Source organism: Mustela putorius, unplaced genomic scaffold, assembly GCF_011764305.1.
Source record: "Mustela putorius furo isolate JIRA1106 unplaced genomic scaffold, ASM1176430v1.1 tig00003899_pilon_pilon_pilon, whole genome shotgun sequence".
Taxonomy (NCBI): domain Eukaryota; kingdom Metazoa; phylum Chordata; class Mammalia; order Carnivora; family Mustelidae; genus Mustela; species Mustela putorius.
In genome coordinates, this window is record NW_025422048.1 from 12,237,184 (window position 1) to 12,263,820 (window position 26,637).

The 26,637-nt window shown below is 41.7% G+C and overlaps 1 protein-coding gene, 1 non-coding gene and 1 pseudogene across 3 annotated transcripts in view; 2 read left to right on the forward strand and 1 right to left on the reverse strand.

Annotated features, from left to right (window-relative positions):
* Positions 1–26,637, forward strand: part of ATP11C (ATPase phospholipid transporting 11C) — a 182,779-nt gene that overhangs the window by 17,295 nt on the left and 138,847 nt on the right. The window lies entirely within an intron of this gene.
* On the forward strand, positions 9,471–11,458 carry LOC106003844 (annotated as a pseudogene).
* LOC123388520 lies at positions 20,466–20,585 on the reverse strand. Its single transcript, XR_006603012.1, has one exon. It is a non-coding gene; the product is annotated as a U6atac minor spliceosomal RNA (small nuclear RNA).

Genomic DNA, 26,637 nt, shown 5'->3' on the forward strand with positions numbered 1-26,637 from the left:
GGAGTTCAGAAATAGGGAATTCCGGGCCCAGCTCTGTCATCTGTGTCTTCCCATTTCCTCTTCTGTGAACTGTGAGGGCTCTTGGGTCATCTATATTTAAGTTTTCTCCTAGCTTTATAATTGTGTAGTATATGTTTTAAGCTTCACAGTCAAGCAGTGGAATTTTTTTGTTGTTGTTTTCTGTTGGGTTGTTTATCAGTGTTATTCTTTAGGCCTTTGTCTCTTGATTGCTCATGTGACTGTACCTCAAACTTCAGTTTCTTTAATGAGTGGAGACTAAAATGTCTATACTTTGAATGGGAACCATGACAAATTTTAGGCTGTTCATGCTCTTCATTGGCTTTTTTTTTTTTAAGATTTTATTTTTATTTATTTGAGAGAGAGACAGTGAGAGAGAGCATGAGCAAGGAGAAGGTCAGAGGGAGAAGCAGACTCCCCATGGAGCTGGGAGCCCAATGCGGGACTCGATCCCGGGACTCCAGGATTATGACCTGAGCTGAAGGCAGTCGTCCAACCAACTGAGCCACCCAGGCGTCGCTCTTCATTGGCTTTTAATAGTGGTTATACTTTTTGGTTTTACACTGCCCTGAATGATTGGGGATCAAATGTAGCCCCATGCCTTTGTTAGTACTATGTTCTAGAATTAAACTCAACTCTGAATATATTGACTTTTCGCCAACAGCCGTAGTGGAGGAGAGCATTTTTGGTAATGCTAAAATAAGATGGGCAGGCTTCCTGGGGAGCACCAGCCCTGCCTTTTTTTGCTAGTGGCCACCTGACATTTTTTCCCAAAGACACTCTTACTCGTGGGTACTCAATGAACACGATTAGCTGCACGGTAGTAGATAGGGAGGCAGCCCTTGGATTGGCTGAGTAGCAGCTGCTAGGAGACAGTAGGGTGCAGTAAGTAGGCAATCCATATGTGTAAATTTTATTTTTTTATCTTTTATAAACATATAATGTATTATGTGTAAATTTTAGAATCAATAGTATAGTGGAGCAGAATTTGGTACTTGCTGTGTTTATTACAGTCATTGATTCAACCAGAGGATAATAGCCAGGGAAGGGGAGCAGTTTCCTGAAATGGAGTTCTATAAATCCATTTTAAAAGTCATAGTCATTTGTTTATTTAGGTTAGACCCTAGACATTAATGGAAAGTATCAGTAGAATATATATATCCCTGTTTTGAAATATAAGGCAGTGCAATTGAAATATTCTTGTGCAAATTTAGACGTATTACATATGACATATTAAAGATAACTAATGAAAGCAATGTAATCAAAATCAAATGAAACCAGTCAAAAGACATTAATGGATTTATAGAGTACATGTTTGGAATTAATTTCAGTAGTCGTGAAATTCATGTTGCATCAATAGTTGTCTCTCTCTTTTTCTTAAAATTAATTAATTAATTAATTATTTTTAGTTGTATCTTTTAGTTCCCAATACACACACCTAGCCTTGTGGAAGTTTTCTTAGGAATGGGGCCGGAAACTTTGCTGTTCTGGTGCCTCCATTCACCACCACTTCCATATTAAAGAAATTATCTTCATAAAATGTAATGGTTGGTGCTTACAGAATATACGTGAAATGTATGCATAATAATAAGATGAATACCTATATTCCTACCACCTAACTTGAAAATGAGACCGTTCCCAGTATAATTCCACCTACCTATGTGTTACCTTCTTGTGTCATCCCCCTGTCTCTCCTCCATATGGTCCTGTCTCCCTTCTACTTTGTAACAACTGTTTCTAGGAGTCATTCCATTGGCTTTAAGAAATAGCAAACCTAGATAATACATTGTTTTGTTTTCTTAATTTGAGCCTTATAGAGATGGTTACTGTTTTTCTCTTATGTAGTATTATATTTCTATGATTCCTTATAAGGTTTTATGTAGCTATAGTTCATTCATTGTCACTACAGAGTAATACTGATTTGGAAATGTACCAGAATTTATTCATTCTTCTGTCCGTGGACCTTCAGGTGCTTTGCAGGTGTTTTTTTTTTCCTCTTATGATCAGAAGATATGTGTCTTTTGAGATTATATATATATATATATATATATATATATATATATATATAAAATAATGGGTTTTATCCCTGTGAGTCTGTGCATGGTATGTATAGGCTACAGATACATCTAAGCACACACACTTGGGCGTAAATATAAGACATGCGCACTTAACGTCAGGTCTTGAAATGTGCGGCTGTACAAGAAGAGGTCAAATTGTTCTCCAAGGTGGTTTGACCAATATGCAATCCCATTAGCAATGGGGGAATTCCTGTTGCTTCATACTTTTTGACACTTGGTATTGTCTGACTTCTTATTTTTTGCCAATTCTCTGATTACTAATAAAGTTAAGCATCTTTGCAAATGTTTATGGATCATTTATGTTTCCCTTCTGAAGTATTTATTTATGTCTTTTGACTATTTTTCTTGGGTTGATTATCTTTTTCAGACTTAATTATAATTATGAATCTTTTTTTAAAGATTTTATTTATTCATGTGAGAGAGAGAGAGAGAGAGAGAGGCAGAGGGAGAAGCAGACTCCCTGCTGAGCTGGGAGCCAAGACTTGGGGCTTGATCCCAGGACCTGGACATCATGACCTGAGCCAAAGATAGACACTTAACCATCTGAGCCATCCAGGCGCCCCTGTGAATCCTTTTTCTATTGGGGCATTAATCCTTTTTTGGTTATATTTGTTGCAGATACAGTCTCAGTTGGTGACTTGTCCTTTTACTATTTTGTTTGCTGTCTTTTAATAAGCAGGTTCTTAATTTTAATGTAGTTAAAATTTCAGTCTCTTTATAGTTAGTGCTTTATTTATCTTGTTGAAGTAATTCTTGGCTGTGCCAAAACTGGAGTGCTAGTTGCCTTTTTTTCCTCAAAGTTTTCGAGTTTGGCAAATTATTTTCTGAGCCTCATGTTTCAGATCTTTAAAATCCAAGGACTTGAACTAGGTTTTGTATAAACCTTTTACTCTTTGACACTGTAACCTGAAGTAGACTGTGAGGATATGTGCTTGTGTTTTCAGAGAGTGCGGCGTAATGTAGTCGTCTTTCCCACTGTGACGTTTCATGTTCACTCCTCCTTGACTTCTCTTTCACTTACTTCCTCACCCTCTTCCTTCCTATTTTCTTTGGAAACGTCTCCAATTGAATTCTGCAGCATTCTAGATTTTCTGTGTTGGAGCGGCATTTCGAAATCGAGATTTGTATGGAGAGAATTGTAGCTATGTGTGCAGGTGGAAGAAATAATAGAGAGCCCTCGTGTACCCTTTACCCAGTTCTTCCCAAAGATAACATCTTTCAAAACCAGTATAATGTCAAAATCAGAGTGTTGACATTGATAGTAGCCACCAATCTTAACTCAGATTTTTCCAGTTATACTTACGTGTGTGTGTGTGCCTGCGCGTGTGTGTGTTTGATATCCTGGTAAAAGCTGCTCTTGGGTTGTCATATCACTATTTTTATTGGGTTGATTATCTTTTTCAGACTGAATTATAATTATGAATCCTTTTTAAAAAGATTTTATTTATTCATGTGAGAGAGAGAGAGAGAGAGGCAGAGGGGGAAGCAGACTCCCCATACCAATAGGAGTCGTTTCAAATTCCAAATGCCAAAGCATACCAATAGGAGTCATTTCAAATTCCACCTGCATTTTAGCAGCTAAAAACTCATAGTGGAAAGGAGGAATGATATTCCTTCTAACACTTAAAAGTGTGCAAGGATGTGCATTAGTTTATATCTCCATAAATAGAACCTTATATTGTTGTCAGGCTGGTAGCCAAGGACAGTTGAAGACTGCGTTTATGGAGAGCTACATATGCTCTAACTCATGTCTGCCTCAAAATATTTAAAAACAAACACTCGGTCATCTTTTTTTTTTTTTAAGATTTTATTTATTTATTTGACAGAGTTCACAAGTAGGCAGAGAGGCAGGCAGAGAGAGAGAGGAGGAAGCAGGCTCCTTCCTGAGCAGAGAGCCCAATGTGGGGCTCGATCCCAGGAACCTGAGATCATGACCTGAGCCGAAGGCAGCGGCTTAACCCACTGAGCCACCCAGGCGAAAAAAAATTTTTTATGTAATCTCTACCCCCCCTGTGTGGGGCTCAAACTCACGACCCCGAGATCAAGAGTCGCGTGCTCTACCAACTGAGCCAGCCCTGTGCCCCTGACCTTACGTTTTAATGTAGGAGGGTGTTGTTAGGGCAAAGGGTAAACTGATATAACAGCTCCAAAATGCAATGGCCAGAAAAGGTAGGCGTTTGCTTCTCTGGCGTAACAGCCCAGAGCAAAGAGACAGCTGTTCTGTGTGGTCACTCAGGGTCCCAGGCTAATGGGGCAGTTTTGCCTTCCTCAGCAGTTGAAGGAAACGGAGGGTTCAGTGCAAACTTCTTTATGAAAATTTCTCACATCACTATTACACATATACCCTTTGGAGAAGTCTTTTTTTTTTTTTTTTAAAGACTTTATTTATTTATTTGACAGAGAGAGAGAGATCACAAGTAGGCAGAGACAGAGGGAAGCAGGCTCCCTGCTGAGCAGAGAGCCCATTGTGGGGCTCGATCCCAGGACCCTGAGATCATGACCTGAGCTGAAGGCAGAGGCTTAACCCACTGAGCCACCCAGGCGCCCCTGGAGAAGTCTTTTTCATGCAGTCCACCCTTGCTGCAAGGGAGACACGAAATGTAGTTTCTAGCTGAAAACCCAGGAGCTCAGGAAGAATGGAAGAACAGATTTGGGAGGAGAAGACAATCGGTAGACAGGGAAACAGACAGTAAACAAGATAAATGAAGGAGTATCTTGTGTGCAGGGGATGAGTGGTGAAGGGAAAATGAAGCAGGGAAGGGAAAAATAGAAAGGATCAGGTGGCAGAGGTCGCACTCTGTCACAGGGTGACAAAGGAAAAGCCTCGCCTAGGAGGTGTCATTGAAAAAGCCCTGAATGAAGTCTGAGCAAGAAATAACCATTCTGAGTTGTTATAAGGCCTGCTACCGCAATGCGGGGCTGGTTTTAATATGCTTAGATCTTAGACCTTATCTGAAAGTAGTTAGTGCAAAGGCACCGTTCGGCCAGTTTCATTTACAGCAAGTGATGCAAGAGGATCTTAACCAACGAATGCTGGATTGACGGATTATAATGCTACGACCCGCACCAGGGCATTGGTCACCCATTTTGGATTACAGGATTTTGTCTTAACTCTTCAAAAGATGTAAGCTTAGCTCCCTGAGAAGGAAGGCAGGAAGATCCCTTTGCAACACTCTGACAGGTCAGAAGAGTTGCACATACTTGTTTTAGGGGGGTTTTTCACGGAGGGGGTGTGTGTGATTTTTTTTTTTCCTAAGAGTAAGAATTATTTATGACCTGAGCCTGCTGTGGAACTCTCATTAATTTTGGTCAGTTGTTGTCAGTGCTGTTTTTAAGGATGTGGTGACCCGAAAAAGAATGGAAGTATTTTTCTTGTCCACCCCCCCCTTGGTCACGCCAAGGTTGTTTAGTTGTTCTTCCAGAAAGCAATGCTCTACAACCCTTCACTGTGTTCTCTCATTATATGCCAGCGCTGATTTAAGTATATTTCAATGTAAAATACATTATGAGCCTCCGTTCTGTTCCTGTGCACCATTTTTTTTTTTAAGATTTTATTTATTTATCAGAGAGAGAGGGGGAGAGAGCGAGCACAGGCAGACAGAATGGCAGGCAGAGGCAGAGGGAGAAGCAGGCTCCCTGCTGAGCAAGGAGCCCAATGAAGGCAGCTGCTTAACCAACTGAGCCACCCAGGCGTCCCCCTGTGCACCATTTTTAAAGGAGAACCCATTTGGTTAACGGAACAAAAGAAAGGGATTTCCTATTTTTTCTCCAATCCCCTTCCTCCAGCATCTCTAGATTTCAGTACATAGATTGTGGAATCTCTTATCTTAGTAATCACTATCTTTCGTTAGAGAACTTACAGTTTAGAAAGAGGATAAGCCACATAGACTATGAAACAAAGATACGAGGCAGAAAGTGATACATGCCATACAAAAAGGTAAAAACTCAGTGCTCTTCTAAATGCAAGGGGGTAACCCTGTCAGTCTTTGCTTCCACAATAGTGAAAGGAGACAATGACGTTCACTTTGAGCTTAATATAGAACGCTGTCAAAAGGAATTTTCCCGTCTTGGAAAAGTGAAGCATCTGTTCTCTCATCCGACTGTTTATTTTTGTGAGTTGTCTTCCTAGGCACAGAGAAAGACACGAGTCAGTTCGGAAAAGCACTCGTCACTTCGCAGCTCACTTGCCTCTTTCCTTCTCTCCCTCATTCCATCTGACCATTCCAGCCTTATGCCTCCTGAGCATTTTTGGGATCCACTCTTGCCACTCTTAACCCATCTCTGCAAAGCAGCTAGACTGGTTTTTTTAAAAAGTAAAGTCCTTTTCATGCTGACGTTCCCTCGTTCCCTCGAGGCTCCCCTCCTGCTTAGGGTTAGATTTAAACTTCTTATCAGGCCTGCCAGGCTCTGCCTGCCTCTGCCGCATCTCTGACCTCTGACCCCTCCCTTGTGCATCGCAGTCACGCTGGCCTTCCCTCGTGGTTCTGTCCTCCTCCTGCTGCATACTGCCTGCACTGCGTAGACCTGCCTGCACTGTGTGGAAACGTCTCCCCAAAGACCCCATTTGTATTCTTCCTTCAGAACTAAGCTCAAGCATCACTTCCTAAAGGAAGCCTTTCCTTACGAGGTCGCGCCACCCAGTCTCACAGGGTCACAGAGCCCCTTGTACTTCTCTGTAGTAGGTCTCTCAGCAGTTGTGATTAAGAATGAGGCTTGGTGGGGCGCCTGGGTGGCTCAGTGGGTTAAAGCCTCTGCCTTCGGCTCAAGTCCTGATCCCAGGGTCCTAGGATAGAACCCCGCATCGGGCTCTCTGCTCAGCAGTGAGCCTGCTTCCTCCTCTCTCTCTGCCTGCTTCTCTGCCTATTAGTGTATAACACTATCTGTCAAATAAATCAATAAAACCTAAAAAAAGAAAAAAAAGAATGAGACTTGGATCCCCCTGTAGAAACAGATCTCAGAGGGTATGTGTGCAGTTCGCTGCTCTATGTCTAGAATCAGTGTCTCAGGTAGTTCCGGGCACTAGAGTAAACGCTCAGAAAATACTTGTTGCTAAAGAAAAAGAGCAGAAAATTCCCATATCATTTAAATTTGGTTTTGGATTTGATTTAGGATCAGAGGTTTTCTAATGTTGGACTGTTGACAAAAGACCAGCATCAACTCGCTCAGGGAGCTGTCCGAGATGCAATTGTGAGGCCTCTGATTCAGACCTACTGCATCACAGCCTCTGGGGGGGTGCATGGCACCGTGTGGCTCAGCAAACCCTCCAGGTGATGCTCATGCATAACCATGTTTGTGAGCTGGTGTTCTATAAATACAGTGACTGAAGACTGACGCCGGCTAACAAAATGGAAGTGCTGTTGGGGCGCCTGGGTGGCTCAGTGGGTTTAAAGCCTCTGCCTTCGGCTCAGGTCGTGGTCTCGGGATCCTGGGATCGAGCCCCACAACAGGGTCTCTGCTTGGCGGGGAGCCTGCGTCCCCCTCTCTCTCTCCCTCTCTGCCTACTTGTGACCTCTGTCTGTCAAATAAAGAAATAAAATCTTAAAAAAAAATGGAAGTGCTGTTTTAAACCAATTTTGAAATTAAGTTACATTGTTTCTGTCCAGCAATAGGCCATAAACTACTTTTTGCAGCTGCCTCCACCCCCAACCATTTTATCAGTTGATGTCTTCGGAGGTCCACTGAAATGTAAACAAGGCCGACTTGATCAGTCAACCCAAACCCGGACTTTAAAAATTACAAAGTTATTTTCCAGGCTTCACCTCTCTGACTCTTATCTCATGCCATCCAAATCCGGGAAATGATCATAAAAATGGTAATGCCCAGGATTCCCCTGTTGGAGCTCTGTTTTTGAAATTGTTTTAGGGGCATCAGGGTGACTCAGTTTTTAAGTGTCTGCCTTCGGCTCAGGTCATGATCTCAGGGTTCTGGGATCGAGACCCGCATCAGGCTCCCTGCTCAGCAGGAAGCTTGCTTCTTCCTCTTCCACTCCCCCTGCTTGTGTCCCTTCTGTCGCTGTCTCTCTCTGTCTCTCTCTCTGTCAAACAAATAAAACCTTTTAAAAAATTTGAAATTGTTTTAATGTTTACTATACAGAGTCAAAAGTATTTTTTGCTAACGCGTAGGATGTTGTCATTTTTAGACTTGTATCTAAAGCATTTTGAAGTATTAGCAAGGTTTGGATGTGTATACTCTTGGCTATGTTTAGATTCTGGAGCTGTGCTACACCATCAACCTGCTGATAGATTGCATTGTTAAAGGTCACTCAGCCTTGGTTTTGCTTTTGACTTTTTTTTATTTGACCCCAAGCCACTGTTTTGACAAAACCCTTCCCACCTGGTGACTCTTAGGGGACCTGTAGGAAGTTAATTGCAGGGGTTTTTTCCTCACACGGCAGGTGCCCAAGAGACTTTGTTTCTTTTTTTCGTAATTGGTTAGAAGCACAGGATTTGAATGGGGTTGGGAGAGATAACCAAGAAAAGATTTTTAAATATTTTTGAAAACTTTTACTTTTAGAATAGTTGTAGATTTACAGACGTTGCTTAGATAGTAGAGTTTTCATATATCCCACATGCAATTTCCTGTATTACTAACATCTTACACTAGTAATGTACAGTTTGTCACAGTTAATGAACCAGTATGGATAAATTATTAACTAAAGCCCATACTTTATATTTCCTCAGTTTTCCATTAATCTCATCTTGCTGTTCTGGGATACTCTCCAGGGTACCACATCTCCTTTAGTTACCGTGACGCCTCGTGGCTGTGACCCTTTTCTTAGATTTCCCTTGGTTTAGATGATGTTGACAGGTTTGAGCAGTACTGGTCAGGTATTTTATATACTATGTCCGTCTACTAGGATGTGACTGTTTTCTTTATGATTAGACTGGGGCTGTTGAGCTTTAGAGGAAGATTGGAGAGGTGAAGTGCCATTTTCATCACACCATAACAACAGTACATATCCTCAGCATAATCACTGTTGGTGTTGACCTTAATCACTTGTCTAGAGCAATTTTTACCAGGTTCCACCACTGTAAAGCTACTATTTTTTCTCCTTTCAATACTAAACTCTTTGGAGTTTAGTGTCTTCACACTAAGTATATTCTGAGAGATTTTTTTAAAAAAGATTATTTATTTGAGATTGAAAGCATGATCTGGAGGGGCAGAGAATCTCAAACAGATTCCCTGTTGAGTGCAGAGCCATATTTGGGGGACGCAGGGCACATGGGGCTCTATCTCACGACCCTGAGGTCATGACCTGCCCTGAAACCAAGAGCCCACCATTTAACCAAGTGTGTCACCTGGGTGCCCCTAACAGATTTTTTTTTTTAAAGTAAACTCTTCCCCCAACGTGGGGCTCAAACTCATTACCCTGAGATCAAGGGTCACATGCTGTACTGACTGAGCCAGTCAGGCGCCCCCAAGAGATTGTTTTTTAAATGTGAGATTCCAGCTTTTGGCTTTCGGCTAGGAGGAGGCAAAGGTATAACTGCCTTGGGTCATCCCGAAACCAGGTTCATCCAACACCAGCCACCTCTGCCATGCAGCCTAAGTTCGACCTCAAAGAGATCCAAGTCGTGGTTCTGAGGTGCATCGGTGGTGAAGTCGGTGCCACGTCTGCCCTGACCCTGAAGATCATCTCACTGGGTCTTTCTCCATAAAAGGCTGGTGATGACATTGTCAAGGCGACTGGTGATAGGAGGGATCTAAGGATTGCCGTGAAACTGACCATTCAGAACAGACAGTCCCAGATTGAAGTGGTACCTTCTGCCTCTTCGCTGATTATCAAAGCTCTCAAGGAACCACCAAGAGACAGAAAGAAGCAGAAAAACATAAAGCACAGTAGAAATATAATTTTTAATGAGATTGTCAATATTGCTTGCCAGATGTGACATCGATCTTTAGCCAGAGAACTTTCTGGAACCATTAGAGAGATTCTGGGGACTGCCCAGTCTGTGGGCTGTAATGTTGATGGCTGCCACCCTTATGACATCATAGATGACGTCAACAGTGGTGCAGTGGAATGCCCAGCTAGTTAACTACAAAGGGACGTATTTCAATAAAGGGTCATTTGACAACCAGTGGGGAAAAATGTGAGATTCCAGATAACATCTTTCTTAATGAGTGGAACCTCCTATGTTATTTTGTGGTATCTGGTATCTTCCTTTAAGTTTTACTTCAGTCAGAGACAGGTATATGCAACTGACAAATTTCAAATGACAAATTTGAATCCAGTTCAAATAGTGAAGTGTATTCGGTTAGTGAAGGGATGTGAAATTAATGCCTGCTTGTGTGAATATTTGTGCTGGGGACAGTTCATGTGTTTTGCAGATGTTGCTGTGTCCAGCTGTTGCCCACATCCACTCTCATTCCTCAACCTCCAAGCCTTTTTGTTTGCCTGTAGCTATGCCTAGAATTCAACTGGCGGCTAGCTAAAAAACCACTGTGAAAACACTTAGGTAGATAGAGTGGCCCAGGATTTGTTTGCTTGGCAGGAACTCACTTGCTAAAATGGCCTTTAATATGTTTGTGCCTCTCTACCATGCTTCTTTTGCCAGAATAGATGCAACTCTAAAGATTTTCTTGTCTTCCTAACTCCTTGTTTAATATCTCATAGCAGTGACTGAGCTATTGATCTCAAGGGCTAATAACAACCCTGCGTGTGCTTTTTGCAAGTTCCGATATTTTAAGAACTAACAGAGCTTTGAAAAAGAACATTGCTTTCCTTCACAGAAACACGATTCTTCAAACCAAATAATATACAGCATGTGTCATAAACAAAGTTTGTTTCTAGAAATCACTAGATTCAGAGGGAGCAAAGGATGACAGAGAAGGAGTTGAGGCAAGTGATAACACTTGCTCGAAGTCGGATGATCCAGGGTCAGCTACCTGGGACCATGGCCTGCAGCAGCCCCACTCCCTAGTTCCCCCCACGCAGCCCAAATTCACGTTCTTGGCTTCTGACAGACACTTAAAGCACTTCTCAGGAAGATGGTTCCAGAAGGAAAGGCACACAGAAAGCAAACAATTAGCTTTTTGCTGAAGTGAACCTTTAGTACATTATTAATAGTTTGGGGGTTCTAGTTTGGCTCCTCAGTAGAGGAAATAATGAGTAGCATGTCTCATTATGATTAGATCTATCTCATTTAACTGAAAACAACACATATCCCATAAGACAAATAGAAAAAATTGGGAATTAGTTTTTCTTTCTTTCTTTGCCTCATGTATTTATTCGTGTAAGTTCTGGCTAATAGGGTCTAAGAGAACTCCCTGAATTTGAGACAGAACCAAAAAGGGAGAGCTAAAGAGAATTTAGGTTTACCCTCTTTTTTTTTAAAAGATTTTATTTATTTATTTGACAGAGAGAGATCACAAGTAGACAGAGAGGCAGGCAGAGAGAGAGAGGGAAGCAGGCTCCCTCCTGATCAGAGAGCCTGATGTGGGGCTCGATCCCAGGACCCTGAGTTCGTGACCTGAGCCGAAGACAGAGCCTTAACCCACTGAGCCACCCAGGCGCCCAAGAATCATTTTTTAAAAAAGATTTTATTTGACAGAGAGCACAAGCAGGGGAGCAGAGGCTGAGGGAGAAACAGGCTCCTCCTCCCTGAGCAGAGAGCCCTGTGTGGGGCTCAATCCCAGGACCCTGGGATCATGACCTGAGCCGAAGGCAGGCGCTTAACCCACTGAACCACCCAGACACCCCTCCAGTACTCATTTTCAAAATTTGTTTTTAACTCTGTTAGTAAACTTTTTATTTTAGAGTAGTTTTAGATTTACAGGAAATTTGCAAAGATGGTACAGGCAGTTCTCATTTACGCCCCACACCCAGTTTCCTGGTATCTCACATCAGTTAGAACAGTATGTTTGTTGCAGTTAATGAACCAATATTGGTATTATCTCAAGTCCATACTTTGTTCTCATCTCTTTAGCCTGTGCCTAATATCCTTTCTCTGTTCCAGGATCACCTCTATGATACCATATTATATGTAATCAGCACAACTGCTTAGGCTCCTGTCGGCTGTGACAGTTTCTCACACTTCCCTTGGTTTTGATGTCATTGACAGTTTGAAGAGTCCTGATTAGGGATTTTGTAGAATATCCCTCAGTTAAGGTTTGTCTGATATTTCCCTCAAGGTAAGATGTGGGTTATGGCTGGTCTCATTGCATCTTATCTACCATGTATAGTATCAGTATGACTTAACTCTGACAGTATGAACTTGATCACCGGGCTGGGATAGTATTTGTCAAGTTTCTTCACTGTCAAGTAACTTTTTTTTTTTTTAAGATTTTATTCATTTATTTGACAGACAGAGATCACAAGTAGGCAGAGAGGCAGGAAGAAAGAGAGGTGGGGGGAAGCAGGTTTCCTGCTGAGCAGAGAACCCAACACGGGGTTGATCAGGGGATCATGACCTGAGCCGAAGGCAGACGCTTAACCTACTGAGCCACCCAGGCACCCCAGGTTACTCCTTTTTCAATAGAGATTTTTATTGATTTTCTTACCTCTGTGATTCTGGAAATGAATGTGGTTCATTTCACTTATTTATTCAACAGAAGTTATTGTGCGTTAAAGAAAATGTGTTTTTAGGTGAATTTTAGGGTTTTTTTTATTCAAGGCCTACTCATTGGAGGAATAAACCATACGTAAGGAACAGCCTATATTTTGTAGGTAACAAAAGGTGGTCAAGATTAAGTTTTTGGTGGGCCGTGTATATTTGTTTAGCTTTTCTAAATATGACAAGTTTTTCAACAAAATTCTATTTGATTACAGTTGAATATTGTTAAATAATTTAAGTCACGGTCTTCAAATGTTACAGCAATTCAATTATTCATGATTTGCCAGTTATTAGACTTCCTCACCTTCTCTTTTCATTTGTTTTATATTCAGAAGTAACAGTGAAAAGTATTCCTGTAAATGAGACCCTTTCTATCTCCCTAGCTTTTCACATAAATATAAAGGATTATATAGATATTAGGGATCAAACAACCTCCTGCTTATTTACGTTTCTTCAAATTCTAGTCATAGTAACAGATGAAGATCAGAAAGTACCAGGAAAAGAAGTCACCAGCACATCTTGTGTTGAAATTTGTTAGGGAGTGTCAATATCAAGGAATGAGTGTGTCACGCAGCAGATGAGCCTCTAGGATGAATTTGATTAATTCTCCAAAGCAGCAAAATCTCATAATCAGATGGTGTTGCTTGAGGCTTTCTCTTGCTTTCGAGTTGGATAATCTGAATTGTGTAACCTCTAGTGGATTTCCATTCTGTCAGTGTATCAGAGAATGTCTGTGCAGATGGAAAAAGATTTTATGTTGGGCCATGTGTGAGCTCAGTGGGAAGGGTTAAAAATTACAAGTGAACGCACTTAACTCAATTCTGCTTCCTGATGACTGGCGTCTCTACCAGATTTGTTGACATGGCAAACATGGAAGGAGCAAAGGCATCTGGGTTGTAAGGCGGGCTCTGCCACTAGTTCATTGTGTAATTTTGTGTAAGTCTGTGCTTCAGAATGGGAAATAGGAGTAGCAATATGGGCTGCTATTATATGTTATCAATTATACGTTCATGAACAACCATGACTATGATATGGTACATTAGGAAAAAAGTGTAGTGGGAATCTGATCTTCCCAATAAATGTTGTATATGCAGTTGGGGGCATGGGTCTTCACCAAGGAACTGATGCCTAGTAGTTATTTTTTTCTAGGTATAGCCACAAATATAATAATGAATAGATTAATGAGTAATAGCTATAGGCCATAGAGCTTTTTAAGAAATGTATTCTGGATTAGGGAAGTATGGTGGTAGGTGGAAAAAATAGAGAAGAGATCTCCATAATCAAAATTCTGTATTACTCTTTCTCGCTCTTTCCCATGTGACACACTGTTTCATTGGTATTCTTTCTGCCCATGGCCTTGCCTCATGCTGTCTGGTGTTGGGAGGACGTGAGCCCTGATGACTTTCGTGTCTTCACAGCTCTCCAATGGACAGAGTTGAGACAGCTCAGCCCTGAACCAGGCTTTGGGCCCCAGCCAGTGGTGAGCTGGGGAGAATTTCAGGAACCTTAAGTTGCTTAGCTCAGCAGGTCAGCATGTCGCCTAGTCTCATTCTGACTTTGTGTGCTTAGGTTTTTGTAAGACTTCTCTTGGTTAGTTCCTTGTGATTAAGACTGGATTTGTATTTCTGTGCCAGACACTGGGCCCTGTTCTATTTCATTCCTGTGAAGTCCTTACCTGGTTACAGTGCTTGGTACCCCAGGGTAGGAATATGCTTTCTTTTAGCCAGGCCTTTTGGAAACCTGAGCTTTGCCTAGACCCATGCCTGTCATTGGGACTTTGCTGACCATAGGTAGTGATGTTGATGCTAATTGTTTTTTTTTTTAAGATTTTATTTATTTGACAGAGATCACAAGTAGGCAGAGGCAGGCAGAGAGAGAGAGGAGGAAGCAGGCTCCCTGCCGAGCAGAGAGTCCGTATGGGGCTCAATCCCAGGACCCTGGGATCATGACCCAAGCCGAAGGCAGAGGCTTTAACCCACTGAGCCACCCCGGTGCCCCATGACTAATTTTTTTTTTTTTACCAGATTTTCCCTGTTGTCATCTGTCTGCTTTCTCCCTTGCTCAGTATCCTGGTGGTCCCTACTCACCTCTGTGGACCTCTGCCTATTGTTGCCTACTCTCCTGTTCTAATTATGCACTCTTGCCTACTTCAGTTTCCTTCTAGATCTTCTGGGGTTTACACTCTGAGTACCTGATAATCCCTTCCTCTAATATGGAGGGGCCTGATGTATACCACACTTCTTGCCTTCAGAAGCTTAATTATGACAATAAGTTGTTTTCTTTCTCTAGGGCCTTCATAAAAAAATTTGTCAGCTTTTATTTCATTTTATTTTAGTTTAAGATTATTACTTATGTTGCGAGAGAAACGAGTTGGAGGGAAGTGCAGAGGGAGAGGGAGAAGTGGACTCCCTGCTGAACCAGGAGCCCAAGATCATGACCTTGAGCCAAAACGGACATTTAGCTGACTGAGCCACCCAGGCTTTTCCCAAAAATCTGTCAGCTTTTAGCTGTTTTAATTATTTCCTGGTATTATAAACTCACCCCTTGACATTTTTCATGGGACCAATTTTTTAGCTTTCTTTAGGACATCTCACCTAGCCCCTTTTCAGCCTTTTGTTACTTTCACAAGGGAGTGGCCTTGAGTCCTAAAATCTTCACATTGGAAGAGACTTCCAGAGATACCCAGTTTACTTTCCATGTAATGGGTAGCTTATCAACTTCCAAAATAACCCATCAGAGGCATTTTATAACAGCTCTCTTGTGGTTTTCTTGGGCCCGAGACTCACTTCATTCATTCATTCATTTACTCATTCATTCAGTCAGCCAAGGAAGTTACTAAACATCTCTTGTTAGCCAAGCACTAGAAGTGTGTGTGTTTGTGTGTGTTTATCACCATTCCTGTCCTTAGGGAAATGCTAATCTATTGGGAATAGAAAAATAATTAAGCAATCAACGATTGCTAGCTAGAGATGTACCATGGGTAGAATGGGTCATTTCTTCTGCATGACTGAAGGTTTGGTTTGTGAAGGGCCTCTTTCTGCTGCCTCAATTAACACCATCTTTCTGGTCCACCACCAGCTTTTCAACTACCAAAAAAAGAAAGAGGGGGAATTCCTCGGCTTCCGCCTTCTGCCTCTGCCTATCCTTGACTTGCCCTTCTTCGAGTCCTGTTTCTGAATGCAAATCTTGGTTTGTTACTCCTCTGTTAATAGGCTTCACACTGTCTCCCCTTTAAACTGACCTCTGACTCTTCGGCACAGTTCACAGAACCTCAGCCTTTCTGGTTCCTGCCCACCCGTCTTGTCTCATCAGACAGCATTTTCACCAGACTCTCAGTGCCCCAGAGCCTCGCGTGGTTTCCTGGCTGTATCATTCTTGCTTACCTTTCTGCCATACGTGCTGTTCCTGCTGCCTGGAATGACTGCCAGTCTTGTCTTCTTGGTGAACTCTGGGGCACTGAGAGCTGGTAGAAAATGGTGTACAAGGAGGAATAAATCAGAACTGTAGATCTCCCCTTCCACGAAGGTGCCCTCTGGCCTGTCGACTGCTGTTGGAGCCAGTACCACTGGTTCATGCCCACCAGCAGGTCGCAAGCTACCCTAGACCAGGAATCGAGCTCTGTCTTCAGCCTTCCCACAGCCTGTGCCACAACGGGCAGCCAGGAAATAGTTATTGGATGAACAGATGAGCGGAGGAATGAAGGCAAGTCTCCTGTAGTTTATTTTCCAGTTTAGGTCTGTCTTGGGCTCTGAGAATGCTACTTACAAGACTCCTACCACTGTTTTGACAAGAGCTCCCTGCAAACCCAGGACTTGCATGCCGCCTCATCCGCTGTTAGACACTTGCTGGAGACTGTCGCCGAAGAGCCTGCCAAACAGGGCTAAGGGCCCTTTTGGGGGTTTGGGGCAACCCTTCACCTTCTCACACCCTGCAGCCTTCGTTGCCAAGATAAGCTTCTACTGTGAGTCTAAAACATTCTAATCAAGACAAAAGAAATCGCATGGAATGAAAATGCTTCTTCCCTGCTCTTGGAAATCAGAATAGTTGTAAAATGAAGAAAATTAGTACTTTAACATTTCTCTCTCCTCAAGCAGTCGTTTCAAGTGAGTCATTGACAAACTCAAGCAATTGGTAAGGACAGTTAGTGGCCATTTATTACCTTAAGTTGATTTTTTTTTAAAGATTTTATTTATTTATTTGACAGACAGAGATCACAAGTAGGTAGAGAGGCAGGCAGAGAGAGAGAGAGGAGGAAGCAGGCTTTCTGCGGAGCAGACAGCCCGATGTGGGGCTCGATCCCAGGACACCGGGATTCTGACCTGAGCCGAAGGCAGAGGCTTTAACCCACTGAGCCACACAGGCGCCCCACCTTAAGTTGATTTGTTTCAAATAAATATCAGACGGGGTATTTTGATCCTAAGTGATGCATTTATCACCTTCCTACCTGAGCCCCTTTTTACAGAGCGCCATCAATGAGCCGTGAAAGAGACACACACAAAACTGTCACGATCCTGGTCAGTCTTCCATGTCTTTGTTCTGTTTTTCTGAGGCATTATTTGCATAGAGTGAAATTCACCCTTTGTAAGTATTTACAAATGTATAAATTTTGGCAAAATTCTATAGGTTGTGCCACCACTGGAATAAAGATAATAGAAGTTTCTGTCACCCAAAATACTCCCTCATGCTCCTTCATAGTTGACCCCCTCCCTATATGGCAAATTACTGCTCTTATTTCTGTCTCTATAATAGTTGTGTCATTTCTAGAATTTCATATAAATGGAATCAAAATGTGTAGTTGTTGAGATTGCTTATTTCACATAACATAATGCTACTTTTAAAAAGATTTTATTTATTTATTTAAAGATTTTATTTATTTGATAGAGAGGGACACAGCGAGGGAGGGGACAGAAGCAGGGGGAGTGGGAGAGGGAGAAGCAGAGATAATGCCTCAGAAAAATAGAACAAAAATGCATACCACCTCAGAACTAGCCATGTGTTTTAGGCAGAGCCCTAACACTCATCAGAATGAAAAGTGCAGAGTTTTGATCATAAGTTTAAGAATCATGGTTAAAGGACAAAGACATGGAAGACTGACCGTGGGGCTCGATCCCAGGACCCTGGAATCATGACCTGGGCTGAAGGCAGACGCTTAATGGCCAAGCCACCCAGGCGTCCCTTATTTATTTTAGAGAATGAGTGAGTCTGAGTGAGGGGAGGGCCAGAGGGAATGAAAAGGTCCCAAGTAGATTCCCTGCTGAGCAAGGAGCCCAACAGGGGGCTCGATCCCATGACCCCGGAATCATGACTTGAGCTGAAATCAAGAGTGGGACGCTTAACCGACTGAGCCACCCACCCAGGTGCGCCTAACATAATGCTTTGGAGTTATCCATGTTGCATTTATTGTTGCGTTTATCCATAGTTAGCTGCCTTTTGTTACTGAGTAGAATTCCATTATATGAATATATCAAAATTTCTTTCTCCACTTACCATGGTGGATGTTGGGATAATTTAATTTTTTTATTATGAATGAAGTTGCTGTAAACATTTATATTCAGGTTTCTGTGCAGATACATGTCTTTATTTCTCTTAGGTAAATACCAAGGGATGCCTGGGTTTTAGAATAAGTGTGTTTTTAACTTTATAAGGAATTGCCAAACTGTACTCTTACTGATTCCTACCAGCAGTATGAGGTTCTAGTTGCTCCACATCCTTGACACCATTGTTACTGTCTTTTTCAATTTTAGACATTCTAGTAGATAGCTAGTGATATCTTTTTGTAATTTTATTCCACATTTTTTCCCTAATGACTAATGATTTAGAGCAAGGGTCTATTAACTTTTTTTTAATTGGGTAATTTCTTAAAAATACAGTTTTAAGGGTTCTTTATATATTCTGGTTATCAGCCCTTTATCACATTTGTTTTCCAAATGTTTTTCCCAGTCTGTGGCTTGTATGTTTTCTTTTTTATTTTCTTTCTGTCTTTCAAAGAGCAGAAATTTTGAATTTTGATGAAATTCAGATGATCAATTTTTTCTTTTATGGTTCATGTTTCTTCTGTCCTATGCATAATTACCAGATGTAAGATCATAAAGATTTGCTTCTTTTTTTTTCTAGAAGTTTTTTAGCTTCAGGGTTTACATTTCAGTCTATGATCAATTTCAAGTTGTATGTATAGAGGAGCTTCAGGTTGAGGTTCACTGAAATACAAACATACCCATTGTTCCATCATTATTTATTGAGAGACTAAAAGATTGTCCTTTGTCTATTGAATCAAGTTGGCATTTTTGTCAAAAACCAATTGACTGTATATGGGTGGACCAATTTCTGGACTGTCTGTTCTGCTTCATTGATCTATGTGTTTATTCTTTTGCCAATATCACATGGTTTTGAATAGTTGTAGCTTAGTAGTAAAATTCTTAAAATCAGTGGGCTTGAGTCCTCCAACTTTTTCCTCTTTCAAAATTGCTTTGGGTGTGTCCTAGATTATTTGTTTTTCCATATAACTTTTAGAATCACCCTGTACATTTCTTAATAAAGAAGGTTGCTTGGATTTTATTGAGTGTTGAGTTGAATACCGATTTGGAGTTGATAGGCATCCATAGATGAATTTGGGAGAGAATGGTAATATTGATAATATTGAGTCCTTTGATCCGTGAACATGTAACTCTGACTACTTGCATCTTGATGGCTCTCATCAATAATGTTTTTCTTAGTTTTCAACATATAAATCCTATACTACTTTGTTATATTGATCTTGGAGTATTGCATCTTTTATTGCTCCTATATTAGCAAATGGTGCTTTTAAAAATTGCAGTCCTCATTTATTCACTGCTGTGTATAAAAACAAAATTCTGTTTCATATTGTGATCTCCTGTTTTCCAACCTTGGTAATGTCACTTACTAGATCTAGTAGTTTTTCATAGGTTCTTTTGGATTTTCTACTTAGATTGTTGAGTTTTCTGTGAGTAAAGACGGTTTTATTTTTCCTCTCCAATTCTATCTGTATTTCTTTCTGGGCCTTACTGCATTATCTAGGACTTCTATCCAGTGTGATGTCCAAAACAAATGGTAAGTGTGGTTGCCCTGTGTTGTTCCTGATCTTAGAAGGAAATCATTCATTCTTTTTTTTTTTTTAAGATTTTATTTATTTATTTGTCAGAGTGAGCACAGGCAGACAGAGTGGAAGGCAGAGGCAGACGGAGAAGCAGGCTCCTGCTGAGCAAGGAGCCCGATGTGGGACTCGATCCCAGGACGCTGGGATCATGACCTGAGCTGGAGGTAGCTGCTTAACCAACTGAGCCACCCAGGCGTCCCGGAAATCATTCATTCTTAACACCATTAAACATGAGATAGCTATAGGTTTTTCTTTTCTTTTCTTTTTTTTAAAGATTTTATTTATTTGTCAGAGAGCATGTGTGCAGAAGAAGAGGAAGCGGCAGGCAGAGGGAGAAGCAGGCTCCTCACTGAGCAAGGAGCCGAATATGGGACTCTATCCCAGGACCCTGGGATCATGACCCAAGCCAAGGCAGTCTTAAAGGGCTGAGCCACCCAGGTGTCCCTGTAGGTTTTCTCATAGATATTTTTTATCAGGCTGAGGAAGTTACTTTTCATTTCTAGTTAACTGAGTATTTTTAAAAATCATGAATGGCTATTGAACAAATGTACTTTTTCTGCATCTATATAGATAATGTATAGATTTTCTTTCTTTGTTGATATTGTCAATGGCATTGCTTGAGTTATGCATGTTGAACCAACCTTGCATTTCTAGACTAAATTCCATATGACCATTATATATTATTCTCTTGTATTTTATAGATAAAAGTCATAGTTAGATGCCAGAAAGTTGTTGGCAATTCCTTAATCATATGTGTGTTTTATAGGTCGCTAGAACCACCTCCACCTTTATTAAGGGAAGTTCTACCCTTACCTATAATGTGATATAGGTAGACTGCTCTAATTCATCTTCCTTGGTCTTTAAGCTTTCAAAAGAGCAAGGGGACAGGCAACAAATATAGCAAGTGTCTTTATACTGGGCTGTGAGTACATTTATTGAATTTAACCTTATTTAATGGGAAGTAATTTGTACCATTGAAGTCTTGCAATAAATGGTTATGGTCAGAACTTAAATGTGGGTTTGTTTGGTAAAACCACTATCAGCCCATAGATCACATTGCTGCTCTGGTGATGAATGTATGTGCGGTAGGTGTTGGATGGGGACAGAGACAAGGGAGGGTGGGAGAGAGAGTGAGATTAGGAAAGGGAGAAGTGTTATACCACCTTTTATTGCCATTTGAAAATCTGGGCTTTTAGTTATCTTGGTTTTATATCTCAGCTCTGTTATTTACTTGATTTGTGGCACATTTGTCTCCCTGAGACTCTTTTTTTTTTTTTTTAATCTGAAACGTAGAGGCACCTGAGTGGCTCAGTTGGTTAGGCATCCAACTCTTGAGGTTGGCTCATGTCCTGTTCTTGGGGTCCTGGGATTAAGTCCTGCATTGGGCTCTGCGATGAGCAGGGGAGTCTTCTGGGGATTCTCTCCCTCTGTTCCTCCCTCCCACTCACACACATGCTTGCGTGCTCTCTCTCTCAAATAAATCTTTTTAAAAAATATATTCTGTTTATTTATTTGACAGATCACAAGTAGGCAGGGCAGCAGGTAGAGGGTAGGGTAGAGGGTGGAGGGGTGTGAGGCAGGCTCCCTGCTGAGCAGAGAGCCTGATGCGGGGCTTGATCCCAGGACCCTGAGATCATCACCTCAGCCAAAGGCAGGGGCTTAACCCACTGAGCCACCCAGGCGCCCCCTCTGAATCTTTTTTAAAAGCCTGAAATGTAAACTGTTAGCACAGGTTATTATGAAGAATACAGAAGATATTTGTAAAGTGCCTTGCACATAGAATGTACTCCATATAGTGGTGTCCGTTACTATCATTATTATTAATTTCTTCCCATGCAATGCATTTTATAACTGGAAATAATTTGGGTTTGGAAAATGCCAAATGGGACTTAGGCTGATTTCTGTAGTTTATTTGATTCTTTTACCAAAATAGCCTAGGGCAAGTTCCTTTTTATAAAAATGGACTTGATTTCCTGTACTTTTTACCTACCTCTTCCCTAAATCAAAACAATACCAATTTGCTAAATCATTTTGCAAATTTAGAAGGCTTAAAAGGTACAGCTGAATGATTTAGGCTCTGGAAATGAGCATGCGGACACTTCTGTGCGTCTGTAGGGCTTTGTGTAGTCTAGAAGTGATCGTCTCAGCAAGGAGAGCTAGAGATGCCATTTTCATTTTACATGAGCAACCAGCTGTGGATCGCCAGCTCTAGTCCCTTGGCTCATGCAGATCTGACCATTTCTGAATCACTGAAACTCACTTCTTTAACTTACAAAAGCCACTTCCGACTGTTTGAGGTAATGATTCCTTTTTTCAGTAAGGTTGTTTTGGTTATCACAAATAGGGCCCAAGAGCTGTGTTTTCATCAGTCAAGTCAGGGAGATAACAATGAGAAAAAATGGCTGAGTCTACTAAAGGGGATCAGGCCATCATCAGATGACCATTCAGTGTCCAGGACCTCAGGAGAGCTGTTGGCTCGGATTCCGGCTCCAGCTCCAACAGTCCATTGCTTCTGGGAACTGATTCTCATTGTTACTTGATTTCCTAGCAGTACCCTTCCAACTAAAAGTGCCGTTTGACAGATGAAAGTAATGGAAAATCTTTTGTATTTGGGGAGTTTTTGTATAGTACCACACCATTGCTTGGTGCTATTGTAAATCAGAATTGGTAATCGTTAGTCTTTTAAAAACAGGTTTATTGAACTGTGATCATTACACAAAATACCGTATATATATTTAATGTACACAATTTGATGGGTTCCAAACATACACAGTCATCACCACAATCAGGGTAATGTACATATTCATCATCTCTAAAGACTCCTCCTGCTGCCCTTATGTTTGTTTGGTTGAGGGGTAGGGAGTGAGAACTAACTTGAGCTCTACCATGCTAACAAATTAGTGACAATACAATATTTTACATACACTGTTTACAAAGGACATTGATCGCATCTTCTAATTTTAATTTTCACCTTATAAATTAAAGTAGGTCTTATTCCTCCTTTATGATGGAAAACAAAATAGACCCTAGCAATATGTTTTTTCAAAGGTCACCATTAAATATTGCACCAGTGTCCGCGATGCAGTTTTGATTTCTGTTCAGTGTTCTTTGCATAAGACCTCTGGGCCTTGATCCTGATGTGACTCTAAACTTCATTGACCCTGTAAACATTCAGAAACTAAATATCTAATGACCTTTGTCCTCACAATTAAGACCAACAAATGTGATTGGATGCTGGGCTTCAAAGAGAGTTCATGAAATAACTAATTAGCGGTGGATAAAGTGGGGAGTAGCTTCTACCCTGTGTACATGTAACGTTCTTTTTTCTAGATTGGCCTGACAGAGTTCCAGGGTCCAAGCAGGAATATTCAAAGGCTGGTTATTAACCTTCTGAAAGGTGGTTTAATTTAAAATGTTAGGCAGTAAGGTGAGGCCCAGCCTGTTAGATTTGCCGGGGCATCTTGAGTAGCTGCTTTGTGTTAAACGCTATTTTAATCATTACAGGGGCATAGAGATTAAAACAACAACAAAAAATAAGATTCCACTCACTAGGACTCCACAAGCTAGGAGACAAAATGGAAGCGTACACAGAGATTTCCGTGTGCTGCTTCTACTCCATCCTCCGTTCTGCCAACAGAGCAATCTTTTGAAAACACATACCCTTTCCCTGCTTAAAACGTCTGGTGGCTCCCGGTCTCTCAGAGGACCATGTCCAATTTCTTCAGACACGCAAGGCCTTCTCTGATTTGGCCCGGATTATCCTCCACCCCCCGTTCCCGCACCTCCGCAGCCCGCTGCAGGCGCCTACCACGCCTTGGGTTCCTCAAGAGCAGCTCAGGACTTTGCATGCCTCTGAGGGTTTCCTCATGCTGGGCGCGCTGGAGAATGCTGTGTTAGCCTGGGTCCTCTGAGAAGCAGAACTTGAGGATTAAACTGCCAAGGATTTTATTGAGGGAAACCACCACCTGTGTGAGAGACCACGCGGAGGGAGATGGAAGCCTGGGTGTGCCATTAGTCCGCGATGCAAGTCTGACCCCTAGTGAAGAGAAGCGAGAGTAGCTTGGGCAGAAGCTTTCTAGGCTGCTCTGCGGTTGAAGGAAGGTTCAGAAAAGCCTTTGGATCATCCCGGTCAGTGAAGTCCTACCGCTGCTGTATTCACTCGTTGGTCAGGTGCAGCCCATTGGACGTATGGCTTCAGCACAGACATTAGGATGAATTTCTGAGGCGGCAGCTCTGTTGTGCCCCCTGTAATTAGAGGCCTTCCTGTTAGCCTCCATAAACGCCTTTCTTCTTCCATCTCATTCCTCTCACTTGTCCTTAAAAGGTCAGCTTTAAATGTCTCCTCTGCTGGGAAACTTCTTGAAGGAAATTCTCAGTAGGTCACATGATGGTCCCACTGCCTACTATGACCGTCCCCAAATTTCTGCCTGGTTAATTCCTAATACACTTATTTGAACCCCTACCACCTATTATGAGACCAAAAAACCCTAGTAGGTGCTCAGGAAATATTTGTTGAATGAATGAGTGAATTGGTAGGACTTGGATGAGCAGATCTAAAGGAGACGATAAGTGGAGGCGAAGTAAACTGCTTGAGCAAAGCCATATCGGGAGAAGAATGAGTTTATTCTGCCTTTTTCTTCTTTGCAAATGTGTCCAAAAACTGTCATTTTAGGGAAAGTATATTATGATGCAAAACAGTGGGGGGAAGGAGTATCTTTCTGGCACTTGAAAATGATTCATATTTGAGAACTTTGTTGAGAACAATGTTTTGAATATTTCCTGAGAGACTTCTTTCCTGAGAGGAAACAGTTGATGGAAATGGAATTTTACTGCTGCCAGGAAAAGTGTGATAAAGATCAAATCGCATACAACTACTACCAGAATAGAAATTTCCATAGAGCGAAGAGATTTCAGAGTCCCACCTAATGGCTCATGTGTATTTAGTATTCACTATAGCTGAACTGTAATTCTGTAATGGAATTTGACCAATTTTGACACTCAGGTTTGTAATGTACGAATTAGCGGAGACTCATTCATCTTGACGTTTGCTGATGCTAGATGTTGGTCATATTTCTGATGGAAAGAAACAGAGAGCTGGCCAGGGTCCCAAATCTCAGTGCCACCAACAGCCTGCCACTGGCACCTATTGCCAGAGGAGAGCTGTGCTGAAGATAAGGTCATACAGAATCACTGTCAGCAGCTAGAGATTTCGCCCCTTATCCCTATGTAATGGTCTACGTGGTGACCTTGGTTGGACCGGGTATGAAGCAGGTGCTCCTTTTTGCCCAGGTCCGTCCTATGCAGTCTCCCTCATGTCTTGTTTCTCCAGAGTTTTCCACTTGATAGGATGCAAGTTTCTTACCTGCAGTCTGGGGGTGAATAATGGCATCTCCATTATGGGCTTGCGATTAGGAGTCTACCAGGCAATTCATGCTAAGGGCTTACATTGTGCTCGATGATATTTATCCAGTAAATGGTAGCTTGGTTTTATTATGATTATGCATTTCTTCGTGCATTTGGTCAGTGCCTGTTCTGTGATCAAAGCAGTGTTAGGCCCATTCTATAATTAATCAATCACAGTTGCTGATACCCATCTCTCTTCTCAAGTGAGGATGGTTCATTTTGGCTTATACATAAGCAAAAGCACTTGCTTCTCCCCTGTACTCTGACTTGCTGTGGGATACCTCTTCATTTTCTCACTGACCTATCTCACCTTCAAGTTTCTCTTATAATTCTTCTTGAGGTATGTATAACTACTGTGTCCCAGACATGTGAAAAAAAAAAAAAAGATGTTTGCATGATGCATTCCCTTCTCTGATATTTGTTGGTCAGGTTGGGAAGCTTTGACCTACTACCCTTTGCCTTACATACCTTTTCTGTTTTAGTAGAATAGTTCACTTGGGATGTTACTCATTTACTCTGTCTTTCACTATTACAGGTTGTTAATTTCACCAAAGAGCTACCTCTTTACATGTGTTCACACACATCTCTCTCTCTCTCTGTTTCTTTTTTTTTTCTTTCAGAAAACAGATTTTTTGGTGGGGGTGAACATACATTATTTGTTTCAGAGGTACAGGTCTGTGATTCATCAGTCTCATACAACACACAGCGCTCACCACACCACAACACATACCCTCCCCAGTGTCCATCACTCAGCCGCCTCATCCCCCACCCCCTCCCCTCAGTAACCCTCAGTTTGTTTCCTAAGATTGAGAGTCTTTTATGATTTATCTCCCTCTCTGGTTTTGTCTTGTTTCATTTTTTTTCCTCTCTTAACCATCTTCCCCCTTTCTTCCAAGTCTTGCCATTGCATCAGGAGCTACTCCTGTCTTTTCTACTTGAAAGCCGAAAATATGAATCGAAATGAATTATGAGCGATAGGGGATAGAATATTACTATCAATGGGTGTGCACCAGAGGCAAAGGAAAGCCAGAAACTTAAAAGGGGGGGGAGTTGTATTTGAAGTCCCAAAGGTGTCAGTATGTCCAAATCTGAACTCACTTACCTCTTCTCTAAGCCTAGGGCAGTCAACTCTTAAGATGTATCTCAGGGGCACTTGGGTGGCTCAGTGGGTTAAAGCCTCTGTCTTCGGCTCAGGTCATGATCCCAGGGTTTTGGGATTGAGCCCCCAATAGGGCTCTCGGCTCAGCGGGGAGCCTCCTCCTCCCCTCTCTCTGCCTGACTCTCTGCCTACTTGTGATCTCTGTCAAATAAATAAATAAAATCTTAAAAAAAAAAAGATGTCTCTCAGATAGGCTTATCTCATCACTTCCACTGTCCTTTCCCGACTGTCATCATCTTTTTATCTGGAGGTAATACCTTATTCCCTTCTCTTCTAGTTCCCTCTTTTCTGACTGTAGTGTCACAGGGTGTT